At 45.6% G+C, this 10,184-nt stretch overlaps 1 pseudogene; it reads left to right on the forward strand.

Annotated features, from left to right (window-relative positions):
* Nucleotides 1-9,895, forward strand: part of LOC109777490 (receptor-like protein EIX1) — a 34,310-nt pseudogene extending 24,415 nt beyond the window's left edge.
* The last annotated feature ends 289 nt before the right edge of the window (nucleotides 9,896-10,184 follow it).

Consider the following 10,184-nt stretch of genomic DNA (forward strand, 5'->3'; position numbering starts at 1 on the left):
CCCCCAGGGGTCCTATATATAGTGAGGGGAGGGAGGGCAGCAGTAACACAGCCCCTGGAGCCTCCCTCTCCCCCTGCAACACCTCTCCCTCTCCCAGAAGCTTGGCGAAGCCCTGCCGAGACCCCGCTACTTCCACCACCACGTCGTCGTGCTGCTGGATCTCCATCAACCTCTCCTTCCCCCTTGCTGGATCAAGAAGGAGGAGACGTCACTGCTCCGTACGTGTGTTGAACGCGGAGGTGCCGTCCGTTCGGCACTCGGTCATCGGTGATTTGGATCACGGCGAGTACGACTCCGTCAACCCCGTTCATTGGAACGCTTCCGCTCGCGATCTACAAGGGTATGTAGATGCACTCCTTTCCCCTCGTTGCTAGTATACTCCATAGATGGATCTTGGTGATGCGTAGGAAATTTTAAAATTCTGCTACGATCCCCAACAGTGGCATCATGAGCCAGGCCTATGCGTAGTTACTATGCACGAGTAGAACACAAAGCAGTTGTGGGCGTAGATGTTGCCAATTCTTCTTACTGCTACTAGTCTTATCTTGTTTCGGCGGTATTGTGGGATGAAGCGGCCCGGACCGACCTTACACGTACGCTTACGTGAGACAGGTTCCACCGACTGACATGCACTAGTTGCATAAGGTGGCTAGCGGGTGTCTGTCTCTCCCACTTTAGTTGGAACGGATTCGATGAAAAGGGTCCTTATGAAGGGTAAATAGAAATTGGCATATCACGTTGTGGTTTTACGTAGGTAAGAAACGTTCTTGCTAGAAACCTATACAAGCCACGTAAAACTTGCAACAACAATTAGAGGACGTCTAACTTGTTTTTGCAGCATGTGCTATGTGATGTGATATGGCCAGAAGATGTGATGAATGATATATGTGATGTATGAGATTGATCATATTCTTGTAATAGGAATCACGACTTGCATGTCGATGAGTATGACAACCGGCAGGAGCCATAGGAGTTGTCTTTATTTTTTGTATGACCTGCGTGTCATTGAATAACGCCATGTAAATTACTTTACTTTATTGCTAAACGCGTTAGCCATAGAAGTAGAAGTAATCGTTGGCGTGACAACTTCATGAAGACACAATGATGGAGATCATGGTGTCATGCCGGTGACGAAGATGATCATGGTGCCCCGAAGATGGAGATCAAAGGAGCAAAATGATAATGGCCATATCATGTCACTATTTGATTGCATGTGATGTTTAGCATATTTTGCATCTTATTTGCTTAGAACGACAGTAGTAAGTAAGATGATCCCTTATAATAATTTCAAGAAAGTGTTCCCCCTAACTGTGCACCGTTGCGAAGGTTCGTTGTTTCGAAGCACCACGTGATGATCGGGTGTGATAGATTCTAACGTTCGCATACAACGGGTGTTGACGAGCCTAGCATGTACAGACATGGCCTCGGAACACACGCAATACACTTAGGTTGACTTGACGAGCCTAGCATATACAGACATGGCCTCGGAACACGGAGGACCGAAAGGTCGAGCATGAGTCGTATAGAAGATACGATCAACATGGAGATGTTCACCGATCTTGACTAGTCCGTCTCACGTGATGATCGGACACTGCCTAGTTAACTCGGATCATGTTTCACTTAGATGGCTAGAGGGATGTCTATCTGAGTGGGAGTTCATTGAGTAATTTGATTAGATGAACTTAATTATCATGAACTTAGTCTAAAATCTTTACAATATGTCTTGTAGATCAAATGGCCCACGTTGTCCTCAACTTCAACGCGTTCCTAGAGAAAACCAAGCTGAAAGATGATGGCAGCAACTATACGGACTGGGTCCGGAACCTGAGGATCATCCTCATAGCTGCCAAGAAAGATTATGTCCTAGAAGCACCGCTAGGTGAAGCACCAATCCCAGAGAACCAAGACATTATGAACGCTTGGCAATCACGTGCTGATGATTACTCCCTCGTTCAGTGCGGCATGCTTTACAGCTTAGAACCGGGTCTCCAAAAGCGTTTTGAGAAACATGGAGCATATGAGATGTTCGAAGAGCTGAAAATGGTTTTCCAAGCTCATGCCCGGGTCGAGAGATATGAAGTCTCCAACAAGTTCTTCAGCTGTAAAATGGAGGAGAATAGTTCTGTTAGTGAGCACATACTCAGAATGTCTGGGTTACACAACCGCTTGTCTCAACTGGGAGTTAATCTCCCGGATGACGCGGTCATTGACAGAATCCTTCAGTCGCTTCCACCGAGCTACAAGAGCTTTGTGATGAACTTCAATATGCAGGGGATGGAAAATACCATTCCCGAGGTATATTCAATGCTGAAATCAGCAGAGGTGGAGATCAAAAAGGAACATCAAGTGTTGATGGTGAATAAAACCACTAAGTTCAAGAAAGGCAAGGGTAAGAAGAACTTCAAGAAGGACGGCAAGGGAGTTGCCGCGCCCGGTAAGACAGTTGCCGGGAAGAAGCCAAGGAATGGACCCAAGCCTGAGACTGAGTGCTTTTATTGCAAGGGAGGTGGTCACTGGAAGCGGAACTGCCCCAAATACTTAGCGGACAAGAAGGCCGGCAACACCAAAGGTATATGTGATATACATGTAATTGATGTGTACCTTACCAGTACTCGTAGTAGCTCCTGGGTATTTGATACCGGTGCGGTTGCTCATATTTGTAACTCGAAACAGGAACTGCGGAATAAGCGGAGACTGGCAAAGGACGAGGTGACGATGCGCGTCGGGAATGGTTCCAAGGTCGATGTGATCGCCGTCGGCACGCTGCCTCTACATTTACCTACGGGATTAGTTTTAAACCTCAATAATTATTATTTAGTGCCAGCTTTGAGCATGAACATTGTATCTGGATCTTGTTTAATTCGAGATGGCTACTCATTTAAATCCGAGAATAATGGTTGTTCTATTTATTTGAGAGATATGTTTTATGGTCATGCCCCGCTGGTCAATGGTTTATTCTTGATGAATCTCGAACGTGATGTTACACATATTCATAGTGTGAATACCAAAAGATGTAAAGTTGATAACGATAGTCCCACATACTTGTGGCACTGCCGCCTTGGTCACATTGGTGTCAAGCGCATGAAGAAGCTCCATGCAGATGGACTTTTGGAGTCTCTTGATTACGAATCATTTGACACGTGCGAACCATGCCTCATGGGTAAGATGACCAAGACTCCGTTCTCCGGACCAATGGAGCGAGCAACCAACTTATTGGAAATCATACATACCGATGTGTGCGGTCCAATGAGTGTTGAGGCTCGCGGAGGATATCGTTATGTTCTCACTCTCACTGATGACTTAAGTAGATATGGGTATGTCTACCTAATGAAACACAAGTCTGAAACCTTTGAAAAGTTCAAGGAATTTCAGAGTGAGGTTGAGAATCAACGTGACAGGAAAATAAAGGTCTTACGATCAGATCGTGGTGGAGAATATTTAAGTCACGAACTTAAGGAAATGTGGAATCGTTTCACAACTCATGCCGCCTGGAACACCTCAGCGAAACGGTGTGTCCGAACGTCGTAATTGCACTCTATTGGATATGGTGCGATCTATGATGTCTCTTACCGATCTACCGCTCTCATTTTGGGGGCTATGCTTTAGAGACTGCCGCATTCACTTTAAATAGGGCTCCGTCGAAATCCGTTGAGACGACACCGTATGAATTATGGTTTGGGAAGAAACCTAAGCTGTCGTTTCTAAAAGTTTGGGGATGCGATGCTTATGTCAAGAAACTTCAACCTGAAAAGCTCGAACCCAAGTCGGAAAAATGCGTCTTCATAGGATACCCTAAGGAAACCATTGGGTATACCTTCTACCTCAGATCCGAAGGCAAGATCTTTGTTGCCAAGAACGGGTCCTTTCTGGAGAAAGAGTTTCTCTCGAAAGAATTGAGTGGGAGGAAAGTGGAACTTGATGAGGTGATAGTCACCCCTTCCGAACCGGAGAGTAGCGCAGCACGGGAAGATGTTCCTGTGGTGCCTACACCGATTGGGGAGGAAGTTAATGATGATGATCATGAAGCTTCGGATCAAGTTACTGCTGAACTTCGTAGGTCCACAAGGACACGTTCCGCACCAGAGTGGTACGGCAACCCTGTCCTGAAAATCATGTTGTTAGACAACGGTGAACCTTCGAACTATGAAGAAGCGATGACGGGCCCGGATTCCGACAAATGGCTAGAAGCCATGAAATCCGAGATAGGATCCATGTATGAAAACGAAGTATGGACTTTGACTGACTTGCCCGATGATCGGCGAGCCATAGAAAATAAATGGATCTTTAAGAAGAAGACAGACGCGGATGGTAACGTGACCATCTATAAGGCTCGACTTGTCGCTAAGGGTTATCGACAAGTTCAAGGGGTTGACTACGATGAGACTTTCTCACCCGTAGCGAAGCTGAAGTCCGTCCGAATCATGTTAGCAATTGCCACATTCTATGATTATGAGATATGGCAAATGGACGTCAAAACGGCATTCCTTAACGGCTTTCTTAAGGAAGAATTGTATATGATGCAGCCGGAAGGTTTTGTCAATCCAAAGAATGCTAACAAGGTATGCAAGCTCCAGCGCTCCATCTATGGACTGGTGCAAGCATCTCGGAGTTGGAACATTCGTTTTGATGAGATGATCAAAGCGTTTGGGTTTACACAGACTTATGGAGAAGCCTGTGTTTACAAGAAAGTGAGTGGGAGCTCTGTAGCATTTCTCTTATTATATGTGGATGACATACTATTGATGGGAAATGATATAGAATTCTTGGAAAGTATAAAGGCCTATTTGAATAAGTGTTTTTCAATGAAGGACCTTGGAGAAGCTGCTTATATATTAGGCATCAAGATCTATAGAGATAGATCAAGACGCCTCATTGGTCTTTCACAGAGTACGTACCTTGACAAGATATTGAAGAAGTTCAATATGGATCAGTCCAAGAAAGGGTTCTTGCCTGTATTGCAAGGTGTGCAATTGAGCACGGCTCAATGCCCGACCACGGCAGAAGATAGAGAAAAGATGAGTGTCATCCCCTATGCCTCGGCCATAGGGTCTATTATGTATGCCATGCTGTGTACCAGACCTGATGTAAACCTTGCCGTAAGTTTGGTAGGAAGGTACCAAAGTAATCCCGGCATGGAACACTGGACAACGGTCAAGAATATCCTGAAGTACCTGAAGAGGACTAAGGATATGTTTCTCGTTTATGGAGGTGACGAAGAGCTCGTCGTAAAGGGTTACGTCGACGCTAGCTTCGACACAGATCTGGATGACTCGAAGTCACAAACCGGATACGTGTATATTTTGAATGGAGGAGCAGTAAGCTGGTGCAGTTGCAAGCAAATCGTCGTGGCGGGATCTGCATGTGAAGCGGAGTACATGGCAGCCTCAGAGGCAGCGCAAGAAGCAATCTGGATGAAGGAGTTCATTACCGACCTAGGGGTGATTCCCAATGCGTCGGGCCCGATGACTCTCTTCTGTGACAACACTGGAGCTATTGCCCTTGCCAAGGAGCCCAGGTTTCACAGGAAGACCAGGCATATCAAGCGTCGCTTCAACTCCATTCGTGGAAGTGTTCAAAATGGAGACATAGATATTTGTAAAGTACATACGGACCTGAATGTAGCAGATCCGTTGACTAAACCTCTCCCTAGGGCAAAACATGATCAACACCAGAACGCTATGGGTGTTCGATTCATCACAATGTAACTAGATTATTGACTCTAGTGCAAGTGGGAGACTGTTGGAAATATGCCCTAGAGGCAATAATAAATGGTTATTATTATATTTCTTTGTTCATGATAATTGTCTATTGTTCATGCTATAATTGTGTTATCCGGAAATCGTAATACATGTGTGAATACATAGACCACAACGTGTCCCTAGTAAGCCTCTAGTTGACTAGCTCGTTGATCAACAGATAGTCATGGTTTCCTGACTATGGACATTGGATGTCATTGATAACGGGATCACATCATTAGGAGAATGATGTGATGGACAAGACCCAATCCTAAGCATAGCATAAAAGATCGTGTAGTTCGTTTGCTAGAGCTTTTCCAATGTCAAGTATCTTTTCCTTAGACCATGAGATCGTGTAACTCCCGGATGCCGTAGGAGTGCTTTGGGTGTGCCAAACGCCACAACGTAACTGGGTGACTATAAAGGTGCACTACGGGTATCTCCGAAAGTATCTGTTGGGTTGACACGGATCGAGACTGGGATTTGTCACTCCGTATGACGGAGAGGTATCTCTGGGCCCACTCGGTAATGCATCATCATAATGAGCTCAATGTGACTAAGGAGTTAGCCACGGGATCGTGCATTACGGTACGAGTAAAGTGACTTGCCGGTAACGAGATTGAACAAGGTATTGGGATACTGACGATCGAATCTCGGGCAAGTAACGTACCGATTGACAAAGGGAATTGTATACGGGATTGATTGAATCCTCGACATCGTGGTTCATCCAATGAGATCATCGTGGAACATGTGGGAGCCAACATGGGTATCCAGATCCCGCTGTTGGTTATTGACCGGAGAGGCGTCTCGGTCATGTCTGCACGTCTCCCGAACCCGTAGGGTCTACACACTTAAGGTTCGGTGACGCTAGGGTTGTAGAGATATTAGTATGCGGAAGCCCGAAAGTTGTTCGGAGTCCCGGATGAGATCCCGGACGTCACGAGGAGTTCCGGAATGGTCCGGAGGTGAAGAATTATATATAGGAAGTCCAGTTTCGACCACCGGAAAAGTTTCGGGGGTTATCGGTATTGTACCGGGACCACCGGAAGGGTCCCGGGGGTCCACCGGGTGGGGCCACCTATCCCGGAGGGCCCCATGGGCTGAAGTGGGAAGGGAACCAGCCCTTAGTGGGCTGGGGCGCCCCCCTTGGGCCTCCCCCTGCGCCTAGGGTTGGAAACCCTAGGGGTGGGGGCGCCCCACTTGGCTTGGGGGGAAGCCACCCCCCTTTCCCCCTTGGCCGTCGCCCCCCCTTGGAGATCTGATCTCCCAGGGCCGGCGCCCCCCAGGGGTCCTATATATAGTGGGGGGAGGGAGGGCAGCAGTAACACAGCCCCTGGCGCCTCCCTCTCCCCCTGCAACACCTCTCCCTCTTGCAGAAACTTGGCGAAGCCCTGCCGAGACCCCGCTACTTCCACCACCACGCCGTCGTGCTGCTGGATCTCCATCAACCTCTTCTTCCCCCTTGCTGGATCAAGAAGGAGGAGACGTCGCTGCTCCGTACGTGTGTTGAACGCGGAGGTGCCGTCCGTTCGGCACTCGGTCATCGGTGATTTGGATCACGGCGAGTACGACTCCGTCAACCCCGTTCATTAGAACGCTTCCGCTCGCGATCTACAAGGGTATGTAGATGCACTCCTTTCCCCTCGTTGCTAGTATACTCCATAGATGGATCTTGGTGATGCGTAGAAAATTTTAAAATTCTGCTACGATCCCCAACATATAGTGGTGTTGATGGAGGGATTGCCGTGATGCACATGGGAAAAATTGCTGGAGCTTTATTTCTCCGGAAATAAATTCAGTGGGACCCTGCCAAATTATATAGGGTCATTCAGTAGCTTGAGCATAGTTGAGCTGTCCGGCAACAACCTTGTTGGACTTATACCGCCAGGGCTTTGTAATTTGACGCGTTTAACAATCCTTGATCTCAGCCAGAATCAACTCAGCGGGAATGTACCAACTAAAATTGGTGCCCTTGCTTCCCTGACTTATTTGAACATAAGAAGCAACAACCTTACAGGAAGTTTACCGGCCGAGCTTGGAAAACTGAAGCATTTGGCTTACCTTTATCTCACAGATAACAGAATTAATGGAGGTATACCCACTGCATTGGGTTCTCTGGAGGATCTGGTTAATCTGGACCTAAGCAACAACGACCTTAGTGGTTTGATCAAGGAAGAACACTTTGCAAATCTAAAAAGTTTGAAGTTCATAGACTTGTCTTCCAATAATTTGAAGATTGTAGTGGATTCGGATTGGCGTTTTCCCTTTAGGCTACAGTATGCAGATTTTTCATCTTGCCAAATGGGTCCTCTCTTTCCAGCTTGGCTTCGGCAGCTGCAGGGAATCGATTCACTTAACATTTTGAGCACCGGTTTAGAGGACAAGTTTCCTGATTGGTATACATTTTCAATGACAACACATCTTGACATCTCTGACAACCAAATAAGTGGTAGCTTGCCAGCACATCTGGATGGCATGGCCATGGAAGAACTTTTTCTCGGTTCAAACCGGCTCACCTTTTGTGGTCATCTTCAGAGCCACCGCATCGATCCGTATGTGGTCATCACTTCAGCACGGGGACGCTGGGGGCTCATGGCCTTTGGGTGCAACCGTCTGGAGATGATTTCACAGGCGTTATTCAACCGGTTTGACTGGCCTGTCACTAATAGATTATGTGGTTAAGTCATGTAATCTTTCGTTTGTACCCACCTTTTGTGGTGTTTTATTTTTCTTTTTGTCGTTTTAGTTGATACTATGTTCGTTTCAGACCTATTTATTTGCTTTTAATAAAAATGGTTGTGTGCATCATGATGATGCAGAGGCCGGGGTGTTTTCCCTTTTCGAAAAGAAAAAAAAGAAGAAGAAAAAACCCGGCTCACCGGGTCAATACCTTCGTTGCCAACAAATATCACCATATTAGATATCTCCAACAATAGCTTTTCAGGAGTAATACCATCAAATTTTGAAGCCTCCCAACTTCGAATACTGCTTATCCATTCAAATGGAATTGGTGGGTACATTCCAGAATCTATTTGCAAATTGAAACAGATATTGTATCTGGACTTGTCAAATAACTTTTTGGAGGGTGAAATTCCTCAATGTTTTGACATACAAAAATTGCAATATCTTCTTCTCAGTAACAACAGTTTATCAGGAAAATTCCCAGAATTTTTGCAGAATAACACAGCTATGGAGTTCTTGGATCTTGCATGGAACAACTTGTCTGGAAGATTGCCTGCATATGGATATGAGACCTGGGGAAATTATGTTTCGTACTACTGAGCCACAATGCATTTTTTGATAATATTCCAGTTGACATAACAAGGCTTAGGAATCTTCAGTACTTGGATCTATCAGGCAATAGTTTCTCTGGTGCAATACCTTGGCATCTACCAAACCTAACAATTATGACAGAATTACAAAATGAATACATGGATGAAGGTGATCTGCAAATTGGAGGCACAATTTGGAATGGACCTAATTACCTTGGGCAAATATTGTCAGTAGTTACAAAAGGACAACAACTTCAATATGGTAGAACACTTATATATTTTAGAGCATTGATTTATCAGGCAACTCCTTGACTGGTGAAATCCCTACAGACATCACTTCCCTTGCTGCACTAATGAATTTGAATTTATCATCCAACAAATTGAGTGGACAAATTCCAGACATGATTGGCACCATGCAGTCACTGGTATCTCTTGACCTCTCTCAGAGCAAGCTCTCTGGTGAAATCCCGTCGAGCCTGTCAAGCCTGGCATCTTTGGCCGCCTTGAACTTGTCCTACAATAATCTGTGTGGAAGGATACCCTCTAGCCGCCAACTTGACACCCTTAACACGGACAACCCATCACTTATGTACATCGGCAACGGTGGACTTTGTGGGCCTCCTCTCCACAACAATTGTCCAGGAAACGATTCTTCCATCATCCATGGCGATCTCGGAAGCATCAAGCAAGAGTTTGACCCACTGACCTTTTACTTTGGCCTTGTGCTGGGACTTGTGGTGGGACTCTGGATGGTCTTTTGTGCACTCTTGTTCAAGAGGACATGGAGAATTGCTTATTTCCGACTCTTTGATGAGGCGTATGACCAACTCTATGTATTAATGGTCGTGAAATGGGTAAGGTTGGCAAAGAACACAGCCACAGAATAAGCATTTTTCTTTTCTGAAGGAGGCAGTGTCTGTGCTGCAACGCATGAAAAGAGCTCTGGATTATTAACCAGGGTATGGTAGATCTTAGGTATCATATGTTATATCATTATACCTCTAAATAAAGATAATGATGTCTACTTCTTCTGATACATTTATGAGTTTACTATTGTGGTACATGCAAGACTTTAATATGTTGTGTAATTATACCGATACATGTAAATACTGTACTATTTTCTGGACTGTAATAATGAGTGTATTTCGCTGAACGGTTTTTACTTCTTTCAGCGATT

This window comes from Aegilops tauschii, chromosome 5, assembly GCF_002575655.3.
Source record: "Aegilops tauschii subsp. strangulata cultivar AL8/78 chromosome 5, Aet v6.0, whole genome shotgun sequence".
NCBI lineage: Eukaryota > Viridiplantae > Streptophyta > Magnoliopsida > Poales > Poaceae > Aegilops > Aegilops tauschii.